A 20,635-nucleotide genomic window follows, 5' to 3' on the forward strand; every position below is an offset into this window, starting at 1 on the left:
AAAAATGCTATAAATTCCTATTGATTAGAAAAAATGAATTAAAACAACTCTGAGGTTCCACCTCACACCTATCGGATTGGCTAATATGACAGAAAAGGAAAACAACAAATGTTGGAGGGGATGTGGGAAAATGGAGACACTGGAGTTGTGAACTGGTTCAACCATTCTGTAGAGCAATTTAGAACTATGCCCGAAGTGATATAAAGCCATGCATGACCTTTGACCCAGCAATACCATGACTAGGTCTGCGTCTGAAAGAGATAAAAGTCAAAATGAATAGGATGCATCTATACAAACATATTTATAGCAGCTCTCTTTGTGGAGGTAAAGTACTTGAAATTGAGATGTCCATCAACTGGAGAATGGGTGAATAAGTTGTGATAGAATACTATAATGTTATAAAAAATGACAAGCAGGATGATTTCCAAAAATACTGGAAAGTCTTACATGAACTGATGCAAAGTGAAATGAGCAGAACCAAGAGAACATGGTACACAGGAGCAGCAATATTGCATGATGATCAACTGTAAATGACTTAGCTATTCTTAGTAATACAATGAGCCAAGACAATTCTGAATGACTTATGATGAAAAATGCTATCTATCTCCAGAGAAAGGACTAATGGAGTCTGAATGGTGGTTGATATTTTGTTTGTTTGTTTGTTTGGTTTGTGTTTTCTTTCACAAGATGACTAATATGGAAATGAGTTTTGCATGGCTGCACATGTGTAACCCATTTCAAATTGCCTTCTAGGAGGGAGGGAAGACTGGGAAGGGAAGAAGAGAGTGAATTTGGAACTCAAAAAAATTTTTTAAACAAATGTTAAAAATTGTCTTTATAAATAAAATATTAAATTATATTGCATACTAAGATAAGGTCAGAATGACAAAACAACAAGCAAAGAAGCAAAAGAAATGAAGGACCTTAAATGAAATTCAAGAAAAGTTAGACATGATAGTCCTCAGGAGAATATTGAATTGGAATATAAAGTAGTGTACATATTTCTCAGCTATACATGGCACTGTCACAAAAATTGATCATGTATCAGGATATAAAAACCTAATAAACAAATGCATAAAAACAGAAATATTTTAAGTCTTTTATGGACCATAATACAATAAAAATGATGTTCAACAAAGGACCTTTGAAACAAAGAAAAAAAATTAAATGGAGACTAAATTGCTTAATCCTTAAGAATGAGTGGTTCAAATAACAAATCATAGAAATAATTAGGGGGCAGCTAGTGGCATGGTGAACAGAGTACTGACTTGGGAGTCAGGAGGACCTGAGTTCCACTCTGGCCTCAGACACTTGACACTTACTAGCTATGTGACCTTGGGCAAGTCACTTAACCCCAATTGCTCTGCCTTCCCACCTCCAAAATGAAAAAGGAACAATTATCAATTTCATTAAGGATAATGACAACAATGAGATAGTATACCCAAATATGTAGGATGCTGTCAAAATAATCCAAAATTTTTTTTATCTCTAAACACTTTCATTGAGAGAGAGACAGACAGAGAGAGAGAGAGAGAGAGAGAGAGAGAGAGAGAGAGAGAGAGAGATGGAAAGATCAATTAAATGAGAATGCAACAAAAAAAATTAGAAAACCAACAAACTAAAACCCCCAATTAAATACCAAAATAGACATCTTCAGAATCAAATAAGAGATTAACAAAGTTGAAAGCAAAAAATAAAAAAATTTTTGGCAGGGAGCACGGACAATAAAATAGACAAACTATTAACTAACTTAATTTTTAAAAGAAAGAAGAAAATCAAATGAATATAAATGAAATGGATGGATTTTTTCACAAAAATATTTTAAAACAGGAAATAGAATATTTAAATGACCCGATTTTTTTAAAAAGAAAGTGAACCAGTCATAAATGAACTCCCCCCCTTCAAAAAAAAAAAAACAGGTCCAGATGGATTTACAAATAACACCTAATTCCAATGTTACACAAACTGTTTGAAAAAAACAAGGAAAAGGTCCTGTCAAATTCCTTCTATTACCCAATGTGGACTTGTTACCTCATACCAAAAAGAGTTAAAGCAGAAAAAGAAAACCATAGATCAATATCACTAATGGATAATGATGCAAAGATTTTAAATATGGATTCTACAACACCACATCACAAGCTCTCCAGAGGAGAAGGGATCTATCACTCACACTCAGGTAAGAAATAGGACTTGATTTCAGTCATTCTGATCCTGGCTAGGATAAATTTATATCAAGAATACAGGTCTGATTCAATATAAGGGAAACAATGAACATAATTGTATATATTAATAAAAAATACAAGAAAATCAAATGATTATGTTAGTAGATGCAGAAAATCTTTAGACAAGATACATCTATTGTTTTAAAAAAAAACTAGAAAGCATAGGAATAAATTGACCCTTCTTAAATATGTTAAGTGGTAACTATCTAAAACCAAAAGGAAGCAATATCTGTAATGCTTATAAACTAGAAACCTTTCTAGTAAGATCAAGGACAAAGCAAGGATAACTATTACTGCCACTCTTCAATATGGTGCTAAAAATGTTAATTGTACTAATAAGACAAGAAAAGGAAATTGAAGGATAAGCATGAGCAATGAGGAAACAAAAATTAATTTTTGCAGAGATTATGGTTTACTTAAAGAACCCTAGAATATCAACTAAAAAACTAATTAAAAATGAACAACTTCAGCAAAATTTCAGGATATAAAATAAACCCATATAAATCATCACCACCTCAGTCTATTACCAATAAAATCCAACAGGAGGAGATAGAGAAATTCCATTCAAAGTTACTATAGAACACATAAAATATTTGGAGTGTACAAACCAAGACCTACATGGAAAATGTATTAAGAAAAGCTACAAAACACTCTGAACACAAATGAAGACATCTAAATATTGGAAGAAATATTAATTGCTCATGGGTAGCCTGAATCAATATGATAAAAATAAAAAAATTAAATTAATTTACATATTCAGTGCCATACCAATCAAACTTCCAAAGGCTTACTTTATTTATAGAACCAGGGGAAAAGAATAACAAATTTTATTATGAGGGGAAAAGATGAAGAATAGCAAAAGAATTGATGCAAAAAAAGGGGGGGGGAGTGGGAAAGGAAGAAGACCTAGCAATACTAGATCTCAAACTATTCTACAAAGCGACAATCATTAAAGCAATTTGGTATTGAGTAAAAAATAGAAAGGTTGATCAGTGAACCATACTAAGCATGCAATAAATATAGCAGCAGACTAGCACAGTAATCTAGCATTTGATAAACTCAAAGATCCCAGCTATTGAGGCAAGAATTTACTATTTAACAAAAACTGTTGGTAAAACTGGAAAGAAGAATAGAAGAAACTGGGTATAGATCAATGTCTGACACTGTATCCAAAAACAAGCTTCAAATGAATACATGATTTAGACACAAATGATGACATTATAAACAAGTTAAATAAACACAAAAGAAATTACCTGTCAGAACAAAAAGAACATCCATGAAGATAAGAGATAGGGAGATTCACAAGAGGTAACATGGACCATTTTGATTACACAAAATTTTAAAGTTTTTGCATGATCAGAACAAATTTATCTAAAATTAGAAGAAAAGCAAGTAAATGAGGGAAAATCTTTGCAGCAAGTTTTTTTTTTTTGACAAAGGTCTCATTTCTAAGACATCTAGGTAATTTATTCAAATTTATAAGAATAAGAGTCATTCCACAATTAATAAATGATCAAACAATATGAATCAGCAGCTTTCAGAGGAAAAAATCAATATATCAATAGTCATATAAAAATGCTCTGAATAATAATTAGAGAAATACAAATGAAGGCAACTCTGAATTTCCACATCACATCCCTCAGATTGGCAAAGATGACAAAAAAAGGAAAATTATAAATGCTACAGGGGTTGTGGAATTGTCAACTGGATTCTGGAAAACTTTTTGGAAGCTATTAAACTGCAAATTCTGATCCAGCAATAATAGTACTAGGTCTGTTTCCTAAAGAGATTAAAGAAAAAGGAAAAGGGTTCATACATACAAAAATAGTTATAACAGCACTTTTTTGTGACAAAAAATTGGAAACTGAGGGATGACTGAGTAACTTGTGGTATATGAATGTGATAGAATACTACAATGCAGTAAGAAATGATGAAAAGGATAGTTTTAGAGAAAGCGGGAAAGAATTGTATGAATTGATGCAAAGTGAAGTGAGCAGAACCAGGAGAACAATTTAAACAGAAACAGCTATGTTGTAAAGACAAACAATTTTGAAAAGTTTAGGAACTCTGATCAATGTAATGTCCAGTCACAGTTCCAGAGGATGACAAAACAAATTACTAGCCTCTGGATTGAGAAGTGATAGACCCAAAGTGCAGATTGAGACATACGTTTGTTTGGCATTTGAAGACATGGTTAATGGGGGAATTTGCTTTGCTTGACTATACATACTTGTGACTGTATTTGTTTTCCTTAATGGGAAGGGAGGAAGTAGGTGGGGAGGTAAGGCAGAAAATTCAAACCTGAAAAAAAATAAAAATAAATTGGAAGAAAAACTATGGGATATAACCAAGGCTAGAATGAGGGAAAAAGTCTGTTTTCCAAAATTATACTTAATATCCAATAAGACCAAAGTATAGTTTCATGATAAAGAATGTGTCAAAACTGGTGAATCCAAATTGTGTAAAACAAGTGACTGCAGCAAGAAGAGGACATATTGAATATAAAACGTTTTTTAAAGATCTAAAAAGCTGTTAAGAGTTCATTTGACTCACTCACTCCTTGACTCAGTGTCTAGACTTCCTTGGCCGCAGCCTTCCCACCCTGGAGAAACTTCTGCCTTGGGCCCTTTTCCCTAAATGATGACTCCTTAGCTAGAACTATTATTTCAGGAAGTCCCCCATTAACAACTCTTCACCTGACTCACTTTGGCTCACTCTCCAGACTTGTTCTCCTTCTCCTCCTCCACTCAGGTGCCTTCCTTCTCCCTGCCCTAATTTCCAGCTCCCCTTTACATGTTATCTTCCTCCATTAAAATAGTAGCTCCTTGAGAGATGAGGATGTCTTGTTTGCTTGTATTTGTCTCTCCAATTCCCCTCACCCCACCCCAGCCCTGTATAAAATGCTTCATCTATCTATTTTATTCTCTCCCACTTAATTTACACACCACTGTAAGCTTCTTGAGGGCAAGGAATGCTTCATTTTGTCTTTGCATAATCCCTGGCATATAGCATTTAACCAATAATTGCTGACTGACTGATTTCTATCATTTTCTCCAATGTTCTCTCTTCTCTTCTCATTCCCCTAAATATTCTTGCTCTTGGAAACCTCATCCATACTTCAAGTTTCCACTATAACTCCTATGTGAATGATACTTACTACAAGGGCCACTGTGAGCAAGTCACTAAAGCTGTATGGGTACCTTATTTCGCATGAGACAATTATACTAGATGACCCTGAGGTCATTTCCAGCTAGAAATCTAGTGAACCACTCCGAGTATTAGATCAGCCATTAGAACATATGCTCCTTTTTTTTTTTTTAAAGCAATCGGGGTTAAGTAACTTGCTCAAGGTTACACGGCCAGGTGTTTCTGGGTGGGTGCTAAGTGTCTGAGCCCAGGATTCGATCTCCAGGTCGTCCCAACACTGGAGCCGGCGCTCCTACTCACTGTGCTACCTGGCTGCCCCGGAACGTATGCTCCTTGACAACAGAGACTTCATTGTGTATTTGTATGATCTGTGTTTGGCACATAGAAAATGCTTAATATATATATTTTTTTGCTTTTTGTAGGGCAGTTGGGGTTAAGTGACTTGCCTAAGGTCACAGGCTAGTTTTTGTGTTAAGTGTCTGAGGCCGATTTGAACTAAGGTCCTCCTGACTCCAGCGCTGGTGCTCTATTCACTGTGCCACCTAGCCAACCCAATAAATTATTTTTCATTCATTCATTCACTCACTCATTTCTCCTCCTGGGCTAAGATTGGTCACAATAATTATTCATCATTGTTCTTTTTTGCTATATTGTTCTCCTGCCATTCTTCCTTTCACTATGGTTCGTTTGGAACAAGTTTTGATGCATTTTTGATATTCCTTACTTCTTAGAACAAAACAAGAAATAACATTTTTGAAGATATCTCTCTGGCCATATCTAGATCCAGAACAGTGAATCTAGAACCAAACTTTTTGGTATCAGGAACCCTTTACATTCCTCAAAATTATTCAGGACCCCAAGGAGCTTTTGTTTATGGGGGTTATGCCTAGAGGTATTTATTATATTAAAAATTAAAATGTCTTAGTATTCTTATTATGAAAATAGTTTGACCTTGTGGACCCCCTGAAAAGGGAGACCTTGGATCACACTTTGAGAACTAACCTCACTTTATTCCAGAAGCCATCCCCCAATTTCTGGGCACTGGCCCAGACTCTACCTATGGTCATGGTGGAGAGGATGGCAACACTGGTCTAGGCACTAAGTCCTGTTTTCTAAAGTTGGACTGACAAATACTTTGATGAAATGAATGGTACATTAACTGTTTAACAGTGCATTCAATTAGAACATAGCAGTAGATTGTTCCAATATTGACAAAATTTTTGAACCACCCGAAGGCCAAGATGTAGGTAGGTAGAAATATGCACATGGAAGGTAACTCTACTTGGAGCTCAATGAACTTGCTGTCAAACTTCATATACTCGGATGACAGCAACTGAACAATGGATTTTAATCTGTGCAGCTCATAAGACTCCAAAAGAGTTTCCTGACATCGACTACACTAGGCACACACTTGATAATATGAATTCTGAAGAGCAATAAATATTTCCTTAATAGGGTTCACACAAAGGAGTCATGCGTAGGCAAACTTGGATCAGTATCCCATAGGATTTACAGAATATTTTAATTTTTGGCAAATATTTGATCAATAGGAGAATAAAACATTTTAGAGTCACAAATTTACTAAATATGTGATAAAATAAAATATGATATCTAAGAATAATTTGAATATACCAGTTTTGGAAGAGAAGGTACACAATTCAGAGTCTGGGAAAAGTGAAGCATCATGGGAATTACACATAAAAAATGTACCAGACACATCGTTAACATTAATTATGTACTGTATATATAATTTTAGATACTCCAATCCTACATTTATATTATGGTTCCTTTGTTTAGAATAGTCCTGCATACTCTGTTTTGACTTTTTAAATGGGCAATACTTTATTTGTGAGCTGTATATTCACCAGTATAACACATATGTCTTTTTAAAAATAAGATTAGTTCTATGTGTTTATGATGCCTGTTAATGAATTTACAATTTTTTAAAACTGCTGCTAAATAATCATTGAATCACAATCTTCAGTAAACAAAGTTATTGGACAAAAAAAGATGAGTGTATTTTAGGTTTCCAATATGCACCTTTACTAATGAAATAGCATCGTTTCCCTTAATTTTACATCCTAAATTTAGAATTAGTAATAATTAGAATTGGAGGATTGCATATAAGTTCAGGCTAAATCATAGCTCATTTCTGAAATACTGTTTCCAAAACCTGCTCATGAATTTATATATATGCAAAGATTACATATATATTCAAATGCAAAAGCAAGCACAGTCTTAGTAATACTAAGAGAATAATCTTACTCTGCTACACAATGCACCTAGAAGCTGTATGGGTTTTTTTGGTTCTGCCTTTTTTGAAAAAGTGTATACCAAGAAGTTGTGTACATGGTAAAAATGCTAAGGTGAATAAATGCTTCTGCCAGTGAGAACCATTGCTGAAATCTGCATCCTTTTACTTCCATTCCTGATGCTGACAATTGACCTGGGATATTCCACTTATTTTCTAATATTTTTTAGTCATGAATTGCATATATGCATCATAAGTATTTGCACGTCCTCAAAGTACTGTATAAATATTGAGAATTATTTAACAAGTGGCAATCTGGAGTGTCTGAGTTGCTTGTGTTTTCTTAAACTTTCAGTATATCAAACCAAAGAGTAAAATCTATTTCAAAGTGAATTCCAACTTATTGTTAAAGTTTGTATTGTTAAATTGGATGTAGAGTCAGACTCAGAATCAGAGGAAGAGCTAGATTGAAGTCCCATCTCTGATAAATATCAGTAATTTGACTCTAAGTAAATTACTTACCCTCTCATTGTCCCAGTAACTCACTCAGATTATAGTAGTGAGTCAAATCAAGCATTTATTACCACCATGTTAAGTGCTAAGAATACAAATACAAACAAAAAGACAGTCCCTTCCCTCAAGGAGCTTACAATCTAATTGGGGATGGTAAATACATAAAAAAGAAACTAAAAGCAGGGGAAGGAGAGAGGGAGCAGGTCACTCAGGGCCGTGATAGAGAAAGCCTGGAGACCCAAGAGTAGATCCCAGAAAACATGCCTGGCCTGTGTACTTTCCTTAAAATGGAAATTCTGGGAGGAATCAATTAATCAGAGAAAGGGGCTTCAGGGGCAGACTGAACTCCCGGGGTAAGTATGTAATTATACTAATCAGTCTTAGCCCTAGAGAGGAGATGAGGAAATGTGCCTGCCCCCTTTCAGTGGAGAAGTGGAAGACAACGGATATAAAATGTCACACATACTGTCAAACATAATCTCCATGTTAGGTGACTTTAACTGTTTTTCTTTTGTTACAGAGGAAACTTTATTGGGTGAGAGGTAGAGTATGGAGTAGAACAACTCCCCTTATACACTGGGAGGGAGAGTTTCCTCACTGGAAGTTTCTATATCAATAATATTACAAGTCTAATTTTTTTCCAATTGAACTCATTTCTTACTATCTTTTCTCACCACATGGGAAAGTGGAATGTTACAAAGGGATGGATGACGTTATCATGCCTTCCTCTCCACGACTGCCCCACCTGGACATCAAGACCCTGAATGAAATCCCTGCCTACTTCTTGTCAACATTGAGAAAGTCTTTCTAAGACTTTACCAAGCAGTTGCATTGCCCCTAGCATATTTCCATGAATATCTTATTTTGAGCAGAACGGATCTGCGCTCAGCAGGACAAATCATCCCAGACATTTCTGAGACAGTGGTCTATAATCTTTAGCTATAGATCGCTCTTTCTGCCCCACTTCCTTCCAAAAATGCACAACCTTTGCAAGGACTAATTCTCAAAGTAGCACACGGCGACTGGGGTGATGATTCAAGGCAGCAGACCAGCCTGTCTGCACTTTTGAGAAGGATGAGCTGTAGTTTACTGGATTCCTTTGAGCCATAACAATGGAGACGGGAGGGAAAGAGGGAAGGAAGCAACAGCAACCTAGCCCAACAGAAGCCAGACACATAAATTAGAAGCAAAAATTCCCAGTTTCCAGAAATCATCATTACCAAACATGCCTGTGGGGTACCTTCTGCTGATACCTTCAATTCTTCACTTTGATCTTTCCCCAGCTTTCAGCATCTTTCTGACTACCCTGAAGGTGATTTAACTATCATTTTTGTAATGACTTAACAACAAGCTGGAGAGAAACTGTTCAAGGAAGTCGCTGTGGGCTTGCTAAAGCCCAGGAGGATTTACTTTCTAATTTATTCACAAACTAGGAAAGTGTAGGTGTCATCCAGAGACAGGCTTTGCAAAGCATAGAGAGAAGAATTCAGTTCAAAACTACAGTTGTGTCTAGGGTGGTTCTGTCATTATCTCAGCATCTGTCTTGGTTTAGACAGACTCTATAAAGTAGGCAGACAAATTCCTGTGATGTCAGGGGTGGCAGAGTACCACAGTGTAACAACGGTGGCCATTGCTGTTAGCCCTCCAACAAGCTAAAAAAAAAAGAGGAGGGGTGGAATTTGGGGAAAGGGGACAAATGCCTGACCATCTTCTAATCCAGGCCAATACTGGGTGTGCTGAAAGATAGTATGGCAGAGTGGATAAACCACTGACTTTTCCTGACTTAGAGTCAGGAAAAACATGAGTTAAAATTCCATCTCAGACATTTACTGGTCTGGAACCCTTACTGGGTTGAATGACCTCTCTCAGTCTTGGTCTTCTCCCTTGTCAAAGAGTGGATTTTACTCAGTGGCCTTCTAAAGTCCTTTCTAGTTCCAAATCTGTGATCCTTTGATTTTTTTTCCCCAGAGTGGAATAATGGCATATTTTTGTTTCCCATTTACTTTTCTGTGATCTTTACAATGGAACGGGGAAAACAACATTGGATTCAACAGGGAAGAGATCACAGGTCACCTTGGAGAGAGCAGTTATAGATCAAAACTTGAGTCAGAAGCCAGACTAAAGGACATTGATGTCTAAGAAGTAAGGAATTGTAGGCAAATACTATCAATATTACAGAATTTGTCTCTGAAAGGGAGAGGAAATATGTGATGGGACTAGGAGAATCAAGTGGAGGATTTGGAAAGATGGGGGTGACTGTGCAATGGAGGGAAGGAGAGACTGAAGATCAGAGAAGCTCTTTGCTCTGCCTATACTCTCTTCCCTTTCCAGTCTCGACACCTTGGTGAACCAGGTCATCTCTGCACAATTGGGTCCCTTGAGATTACTAATGATTACATTTTATCAAGCCCCAAACTTGCATTATGGCCACCATTCACCTCCTTCACTCCTCATATACTGATGAGTGGAGGTGAAGGAAGTCACAAAACCATACTGGCAGGGTCCATACAAATTTATGTGACTTACTGTCGATCAAGGTGGGGCAATGCATAGAGTGCCAGTCCTGAGGTCAGGAAAATGCATCTTCCTGAGCTGAAATCTGACCTCAAACACTTAATAACCCAGGTAAGTCACTTAGCAGTGTTTGCCTCAGTTTCCTCCTGTATAAAATGAATTGGAGAAGTAACTAGCAGCCCCTCCAATATCCCTGCCAAGAAAACCCCCCAAATGGGGTCACAAAGAATAGAATACAACTGACACTAAACAACAGCAACCATCTCAACTGGGTCCTTACAGCATCAAGGCAATTCTTCTACTCTGCTCCCCCAAAAGAGTCTCCATCCCACAATCCAAAGCAGTTATCCCAAACCTTCTCTTCTCTCCTCCAGCTTCAAATGGCACCCAAGAACATTTGCTGAGGGCCTCTTTTCTCCCCTTCTCTTCATCTTACATCCACTTGACAAATGACAGTAACCCCTCTATTTCCTCCTTCACTCCCTGACCCTTAAAAGAAAAACAATCACCAAATCAGGTCGTCTCTTATATCCCTTCTCCCCTTCTCAGCTGACGCAGAATCATAAACCTAGAGATGGCTGAGTCCTCAGACACAGTATAGTACAACCCCCTAATTTTGTAGGTGACGACTCAGAGGTACAGAAAGGTTAATTAACTTTCCCAAGACCCCAGTATTAAGTGATAGAGTTTGAGTTGGAACCCAGGTCCTCTGGCTCCAAATTCCACACATTTTCCATTACATTAAGTTGCTAAACCCCTTGAAAAAGCCATTTACAACCCCATGCTTCAACTTCCTCTCTTGTCATTCTTTTTTCTTTCCCCTCTACAATTGATATTGTGGCATCGACATTTGAAGAGAATTCACCAAGGCTCTCTTAACCGCCAAACTCAATGACCTTTTCTCAAGCCTCATCCTTCTTCTTGGTCACTCTCTGGTCACTGGAGCTGCTAATCACCTTCTTCTTCTAGATACTCTCCATGGGCTTTCATGACACTCCATCCCCTTGGTCCTTCTACCTGCCTGGCATTCCTTCCCATCTGTTTTTCTGCATCTTGAGCCACATCACACCAGCTAACTGTGGTTGGCCCCCACGGCTATGTGCAGGGCTCTCTTCTCTTCTCCCTTTATGCTATACTGATAGACAACATCATCAGCTTCTTTGGGATCAATTATCATTTCTATGTTAATAAATCCCAGACCTATATAATAGACCCTGTTATGTCTCAAGTTACACTAACATGTATTCAGCATCTTGCTGCTGGATGTTTTTAACTGGATATCCCAGTAGCATATTGAACTTGGCATGCCCAAACCAGAATTCATTATTCTTCCCTCATTTTGCTATTTGTGCAGCTGGTGGGGGGGGGGAGGAGGATAGCAGGGGGGAGTGGATAGAGTGCCAGGTCTGGAGTCAGAAAGACCTGAATTCAAATCCAGCCTCAGATACTTACTATCTCTGTGACCCTGGGCAAGTCACTTAACCCAGTTTCTTCATCTGTACAATGAACTAATGAAGGAAATAGTAAACCATTCTAGTATCTTTGTCAAGAAAAGCTCAAAAAGAGGTCATGAAGGGACAGAGAGGATCGTAAATGACTGAACAACAACAACGTTTTGATTCTGTATTTTACAATACTCTCCCAAACTTCCTTATTTCTGTCAATGGCTCTGCCATCCTTCCAGTTACCCAGGTTCACAACTTCAATTCCACTCCTGTTTGTCCCCTATATCCTAGCATTTGCCAAATCTCATCATTCATACCTCCCCATCATCTCTCGGACATACCCTCTTCTCTACTAACATGGCCACCACTCTAGTAAGATCCTCATCTCCTCTTACCTGGGCTATAGCAATAGCCTCTTTCTTGGTCTCCCTGCCTCAAGTCTCTTCCCATTCCAATCTATCCTTCACACAGCTACTAAAGGGATTTTCCTAATGTGTAAATCTGACCATGTCACTCTCTCACTCAATAAATTCTGGTGGCTCTCTATTACCTCCAGAATCAAATATATTGTTTGTTTGTGTTTGACACTGAAAACCTCACAACCTGGTTCCTTCCTATCTATCCATTCTTCTCATACATTACCAGTATCCTGCCCCAATAAGCTCCATGGTCCAGCCATACTGGGCTACCTGCCATTCCTCACACACAACACTCCATTGCCCATTCCCAGATCTTTGTAATGACTTTCTCTCCCTTTCTCATCTTAACCTCTTAGAATCCCAAGACTCCCTTCAAGACTCAGCCTACGTGTGAAATGTTTCAGGAGGTCTATCCAATGTCTCCGCGGACAGTGCTTCCCATCCAAGCTTACCTTCCACCCACATTGGCATAGACCTCTTTCTTCATATGTGGTCCTCCTCATTAGAATATAATTCCCTTGAGGGCAGGGGCTGTTTGCCTTTTCTTTGTATTCCCTGAGCTCCATACAGTACTTGGCATGTGGTAAGGGCTTCATAAATCATTACTGACTGATTGATCTATAGGGTCAACTGCCAAGAAGGAGATCCAATAGCAACAAAGAGAGCTCTTCATCCTCCGAGAGAGACAAGAGAAAAGGAGGAGAGAAGAGAGGATATTGAAGAGGGCTCCAGGTATGGGATGGGGAAGAAGAGGAAGATCCCCAAGGTCCGTCTCTATTCTCTCTGTTGTTGTTTGACCTTTATTCTGGAAGAGGACCATGATGTCAGAGAGGTGACGCCAGGATGTGCAAGTGACTTAGGTTCAGTGAGGCAGGGCTGTGCAAGGTCACCAGCCTTACTTTCTCCTCCCAAGCCATCAGAGTCCAGTGGCAAGTTGGCCAACAGCAGGCCCTAGGCCAAGCCCCATTTGGTTGTTGTTTGGGCCCTGACTGGTTCAGTGATTTTCTCTGTAAGGGTGGAGGCAAAGTCCTCTTGTGTGAAGGCGCAGGGAGAGGTGGTGTATAAGAGACAGGAAAAGAACCTTCAGAGAGAGAACTGATGAAACTAATAGGTTTTGCATGACTTCACATGTATAATTGATATATTGCTTGCCTTCTCAGTGGGTGAGATGGAAGGTGAGAATTTGGAACTCAAAATTTAAAAAGAAAAGAATGTTAAAAATAAATAACTAAGAAGGTTTTTTTTAAGGGATGGGAAAAGAGTAACGGGTTTGGGATAACTGCTGTGTAAAGTGTGAAAGACAGTCAAGCTGGGAACATAGAAAGTTGACGATCAAGTTAAGATTTGAGAACATAAATTTAATCTATAATTAACTCAATTCACACATCAGCATAACTTTCTCCAAGAGAGTTCAGCAATACATGAGTAGAAATAAAGAAAACTCTTTTCAGGGCAGCTAGGTAGCACAGTGAATAGAGCACCGGCCCTGGAGTCAGGAGGACCTGAGTTCAAATACAGCCTCAGACACTTAACACAAAAACTAGCTGTGTGACCTTGGGCAAGTCACTTAACCCCAATTGCCCTACCTCCCCCCTCCAAAAAGAAAAAAAACAAAAAACTCTTTTCAAGTTCCTGAGATACAAAAATTAACAGTTGTCCTCTCCCCCCTCTCTGTTTCTCCTCTTCTCTCTCCTCTCTCTCTCTCTCTCTCCCCCCCTCACTCCCTCCCTTTGTCTCTCTCCCTGTTTGTCTTTCTCTGTCTCTGACTCTCTCTCTGTTTCTGTCTGCCTGTCTCTATCTGTGTATGTGTCTCCTCTACAGGCCCAGTGCTATCTTTTTTGGGGGGGAGGGAAAGATCAATGCTGTGTAATTATAATAATGACCAAACTTATTCCAAAAAAGAGACAAGAAGATGCATTTCCCTTTCTCCTTTGTGGAGACAGAGGATTATGAGTGTAGAAATCACATAACTGCCCAGAATTTACTGAACTATTTTCTTAAGTTCTCTTTTTTTTATTTTTTGTTATATGAGATGGATCACTAAGTAGGAGCAGAAGAACACATATATTTGGAAATGAAGATAACGCAAAATTCAAATATATGAATAGCAATTATTATTTTTGGCTAGCTCCCCATTAGTTGAGAAATGACTGAACAAACTATACCATACCAATGTAATGCAATAAAAATGAGGAATATGAACAATTCAGAGAATTATGGTAAAATGTAAATTAACTGATGCAAAATGAAATGTCAACCCAGAAGAGCAATACACAAGATGACTACAACTGTGCAAGGGAAAATATCACTAAAAGGAAAGGAAGAAAATAGATTTTCTCATCTCTTATTTGGGGATAAAGGCCTGCTCCCAGCATCAATGGCAGCCAAAACTCAAGCACATGGAAGTAAGACCATGTCCTCATCCAGGTGACCATGAGACAGGACCTCAGGTCCTTGTCTTGCCTGCATCTTTCATTTCATGGGGTTTTTCTCCATGGAGCCCAGGTTGCTGGATGGCATTCCTGAGAAATGGATGCTTCCATTAGCCCTGGAGGTAACATCATGAGTTTGAAAGTTTGGGAGTGCCCGAGATGATGACTGGTCAGCAGGAAGTGCTTTCCTCTTCTCAGAGGGAAAAGAAATGATCACCGACAGGATCATCCTATACCTAAATTCATTTGAGCGTTCCACCTAACTGACTAGAAGATCTGACTGTAGTTTAGACAGTACTGATTCTAGGTAAATGTGAAAAATGTATTCGTTAGTCCCACAAAGTTGTCTTGCTTCCCAGGAGAGTAAAATGGGTATAAGAGGTTTTTTTTAATGTATTAAGTATTGGTTAATGGATACTTATGCGTCTTTTGAGTTTCAAGTATTTCTTTTGTGGTGAAGGAAATAAATAGCCGCCCTATAGATAGTACATCAAACTTTTCCCTAGAAGAGTCCCTGTTAATCCCTTTTAAGGGAAACCCTAGACATGACATAGCTAAGCTTTGTGTTTATAGATTTTCCCCAGAGTCTGTCCCTGGGTTGAGGGCATAACCAGCCCTAGAAAGCATGAAAAATTTCTGATTCCCTCTCTTAGAACCAGACCATATCTTTCTTTGACACTTCATCAATCCAGTCCTACAATTATCCTAAGTATTTTCTATCAACTCACTTCAGTAATTCAAAGTTCTTTAATTTTATCCATATATATATTATATATATACATATATATATATATATATTACATATATATATATTTCCTTCACTGACAAAGACAACATGGTGAAATGGAAATGGCACTGAATTTTGAAGTCAGAGATTCAAATCCTGGATCTGTTATTCACTCAACCATTCAATGACTTAGGAAAAGACCATTAAACATTGCAGCTGAGAAACTGATCCCACTGCAATCAACCTGGTGATGAGACATCAGTGAAAATGGCACTGAAGTTTGGAATCTAGGGACGTGGGTCTGAATTGTGACTCTGATACCACCTGGGTTATCTTGAGAAAGTTATTCAATCTTTCTGAGCCTCAGTTTTTTATCTGTAAAATGAAGAAGTTGGATGAAACAAGCCCTTTCCAGCTCTAATTCAATGATTCAATGGTGACCCTGGGAGCCATTCTGAACTCACCTAGTCTGGTACTTATATGAAAAATATACAGTCATCACTAGACATGTTTTCAAAGACTTTCGAACTTAGTAGAACCTTTCAGAGTTCAGCCTCCACCAGCAAAACACTGAGTCACCCAGGTACCATGATGAGACATTAGAGGAGGCCAGCTCTACAGCTTCTAGGTCACCACCAAGAAGGGATGAATTCTGCCTGCCTTAGGAACCAGAGACCAGCAGCCTGAGCCCACCAAAGACAGTTTTATGGAGAGGTCAACAGAGGAAAATCTGAACAGTGGTAAAACCATAAGCAAGTTCACAAGAAGGCCATTAGCAAAGGCATTGGGTGGGGCGGGCAACTTGAAGTATGAGAATTGTTTAGGAAAAAAGACATTAACTGCTCTGGAAAAAAATGATTAGATGCTGTCTGGGAGAAATGATGGGATAAGCTTAGCCAGGTTAGACTTACTGTTATTTAGTAATCTGCTCTCAAGTAAACAGACTGGCTGTTAAAGTTGATTCACCTGCGTCTGTGCTGAAGACCAACTCCAAGTAAACAGCTCTTCTTCCAAAGTCCCTCCCACCTGTATTATACTCAACACTTTACAAAATGCTGTCATCCATTTCAAAATTGAGGAAATTGATCCATAGAGATGTGAAGTGACTGACCCAAAGACACACAACTAATTCAGGAACAGGGTCAAGTTTTGAGGAAAGAAAGAAGGATGAGTCTTTGTAGGAACTTTATTTAGTTTGACTATACATAATTATTATATGGGTTATCTTTTTATTTTTATTATTCAGTGAGGGGAGTAGATGGGCAAGAAAATAAATGCTTAGTAATGAGAAAATTAAATTAAATTTGGGGAAAAAGGAAAAAAGGATGAATGAGAGAAATTACTAGAGAGGCTGCAATGATTAATTTTACTAACTTGGTCTGGAAAGGCTCTGTAGAAGAAATAAGGCTTCTGGAGATTTGAGTTAGCTTTGGTTTGGTTTTAATAAAAACAATGTCACCATAACCTGTGTACTGTACTGTTATAATGCCATAAAATCAATCAAAATAGTGTGGCCAAACATGTGGAACTGCTTGCAGCCAGCCCAGCATAACAAAGGAAAAAATGGTATTGCCTTCTCAGCAGCTTCTGACTTTATTGACCGTATACTTCTAGTTAAAGATGATTTGAGTCATTGGAACTGTCTCCTTTGTACCATGATCCAATCAAGTTATTTCCTTGACTTCTTTTCAGAGCCGCCTTCACTTCATCCAGTGTAAGATCTGTGTACCCATCAAACCCAAGTATGCATGTTCATAGAGTTGGGGGGTTGGGGACCAGTTTTCCCAAAAGATGGAGATGACAGGTTAGCACCATTTTCTGTGCTTTCTGGCCCTGGCCACAGTCCTCCATGTAGCAAGAGCACACTCAAAGAATTCTGAAAAAAGAAAAAAATCTCTCTTTTTCTCTCTATACCCACTATTCCCTCACAAGATTTCCCTCATCCAAATACCTCATCTGAACAGTAGAAATGGATGAGTTATTATTATGACCGGTAACAATATCTGTTGCTAAACAAATAATGCAAACCAATGGTGAATTTTAGGAGCAAATGTTAATCTAGCCTATGTGGACAGAGCCAGGATAAGAGATTAAGCAATACTGTCATCCTCAAGGCATTCCCAACAGCATTCGGGAGGCAAGAAAGAGGTGACTTGCATAGCTATCCCTGTTGCAGCCACAAGACATCCTGAAGGAGACACAGAAGGCCACATGTAAGCAAGCCAAACTACCACTACCCCTTCCCCTGAAGAGAACACAAGGAACAGCAACACCCACTGGACCCCCAGCCCTGCTTCCAGGCAAATTCCTGCAGTCATCCAGGGAGCAATGGCTGTGGAGATGCAGCCTGCCTTGGCCAATGCTATAGCCCCTATTTCTTCAGCAGCCCCAGCTTCTGAAGACCAGTAAAAGAAAAATCTTTTTCCCCAAATCCTTGACACCATAAAATGACCAAACACCAGAAATAGATATGGTTTTAACTGTGGAAATAACACTAGGGAAGATGCACTGCCATCTGCTTTGCCCCTGTGCCCTAAGGAAGGATCACTAGACCTTTCTATCTGTCTTGTAGTTGAACTCTTCTCTCTGGGCAGAGATAGACTTTTCTCTTTATATGTCCAGTGCTTAGCCCCCCGCTTCAAAAATAGTAACCACTTAATAAATTGTTTTTATTCACATAAATGTGTATATATATGAATAATTTGTATAGTAAAAAATTACTCCCATATGCTCTACATCCAACTACACTGGCCTCTCTGTGTCCCACCTCCATGCCTTTTCATGGGCTGTGTCCCACACTTGGAACTCTCTCCTTCTTACTAGCCTCTCTTCATTTCCCTGGCTTCCTCCAATCCCATCTTTGGCAGGATGCCTTTCCCATTCTTCTAGTTGATGATGCCTTGCCCCTAAGTCTGCCTTTCCTTTACTCTGGATACATGTTGTATGTAGTTAATTGTGTGCATGCTGTCTCCCCCACTAGAGTGAGCCCCTTGAGGGCGGGACGTTTTTTCCTTTCCTTGAATCTCCAGAGCCTAGAATGGTACCCAAAACATAAAAAGTACTTAATAAGTTAATAAGTGTTTGTTGACTGACTAACAATTGGCTGAAAGATATAAAGGATACAAGATCCCCAGTGTTTGTTACTTATTGACAACTTTTCAAAAGCATTTGATTCAGGAGAGAAAAGCTCCATCTAAAAGCTTCCCTCCTACTGGGCATCTACACTGAGTCTGTTAAAAATCCAGCTGTTTCCTTGGAAAATATAACAATAGAAATCACTTTGACAAATTTCTGATTATTGCTAAAAAAGTAAGTTGTAAAACAGGAAGATATATGCCCGCCTGAATAGTTTGCTGCCACCAAGGGAAAGTCCAAATGAAATGAGGATTATCAAAAGATGAAGAGATCCTTATGATCCTTAAGATGCCCTTGTCTGTGAATGGTGATGATCACACCAAGTCCCAGAATATTTCATAGTTTCCTATACAAGCTTTGTAATCACAGGAAAGATTTCAGCCTAACCATCCATACAGGAAAAATCAACTGAATGAAGAAAGCCTATTGTCTGATATACAGCTAAATAAACAACTCAAAGGGCTAGTACAAAGCTTCTGGATGGACACTGAAGATGGACAATGGACAGAAAGCAAAATTAATAGGAAGAGCAGGTTAGTTTATCTTTTCAAAATTGCCCAGTTGTTTTGTTATCCCTTCCCCTAAGCTTCTCCCAGAAACATAGACCCATATTTTAATGTCCTTATTCTTCTGTTGATATTGTAGTTATCGTTTTTCAGGTATGTTGAGAGTCTTCACTTTCCATTTTATCAGTTCCTATTACTTCTATCTCCCTGGAGACCAAAGGCCTTAAATTTAAGGAACTCTGTGCCCTGTGTCATTTCTGTGGAAAAGCAAAGCAAAGTAAAATTGACTGACCCACAGAAATAAAAATACAGAACAAAGAATATCATGTCCCTTAATCCAAAACCCTCCATGGAAACAAATTTTACTGGTTCATTTTTTTTCTGGTGGCCATAAATTTGTAATAATAACATCTAAATGATATTAATTTACATCTAATCCTTAAACAGTTTGTTTCTCTTTCACATAAGTTTTGTTGATATCTTTTGTTTTTTAATCACTTACATTTCTCAGTATTTCTTGCCCTTCTCTCCTTCACATCCTTTATAAAGAAGAATAGAAGGGGAAGCAAAAGTAATCAATAGATCAAAAAATTCTGCAGTTATATGCAGTGTTCCACACCGATCATTCCTCACCTTGGCCAAGAAAGGAGAGAGGGTCATTCTCATATGACCTCTTTGGAGCCAGGTTTGTTCATTAAAATCATCCAACATCAATTTTCTATTGTTTAATTGATCTTTCCATTTACACGGTCTTGGCTGTATCTCTATTGTGCTCCTGCTTCTGCTTACTTCATTCATTCACTAAACATTAAGTATCTACTATGTTCCAGACACTGTGCTAAGCCCTAGGGATACAAAAAGAGGGTCTGCCCTCAAGGAGCTTACAATCTAGTGGGGCAGACAAGACGAAAGCAAATATCGCAAGCTAGGCACAGGATAAATAGTTAATAATTAAAAGAGAGAGTGCACCAGAATTAGGAGGGATTGGGAAAGGCTTCCTAAAGAAGGTGGGATTTTAGTTGGAACCTCAAGGAAGCCTGGGAGGTCAGTGGTCAGAGCCAACAATGAGCATTCCAGGCGCCCAGAGCCAATCCACTCATATAAGTCTTCTTTTTCTTCTTTCTGTTCATCTTTTTCTCCATTTCTTAAAGCACAGCAATATTCTATTGCATTCTTGTACCATAATTTGTTAAACAATTCCCCACTTGATGGGCATCCCCTTTGTTTCCAGTTCTTAGCTACAACAAAAGTGCTGCTACAAATATTTTGGTGTATAGGGAGCCTTTCTTTTTGTCATTGCCTAGACAGTGTCTGATAGAGCATA

The 20,635-nt window shown here is 38.4% G+C and overlaps 1 pseudogene; it reads left to right on the forward strand.

The window, feature by feature from the left end:
• Window positions 1-4,137: 4,137 nt before the first annotated feature.
• Window positions 4,138-9,434, forward strand: LOC138169017 (MOB-like protein phocein pseudogene; annotated as a pseudogene).
• The last annotated feature ends 11,201 nt before the right edge of the window (window positions 9,435-20,635 follow it).

Source organism: Petaurus breviceps, unplaced genomic scaffold (assembly GCF_028583685.1).
Source record: "Petaurus breviceps papuanus isolate PSGF00001 unplaced genomic scaffold, PetGlider_PUasm1.0 126, whole genome shotgun sequence".
NCBI classification, from domain to species: domain Eukaryota; kingdom Metazoa; phylum Chordata; class Mammalia; order Diprotodontia; family Petauridae; genus Petaurus; species Petaurus breviceps.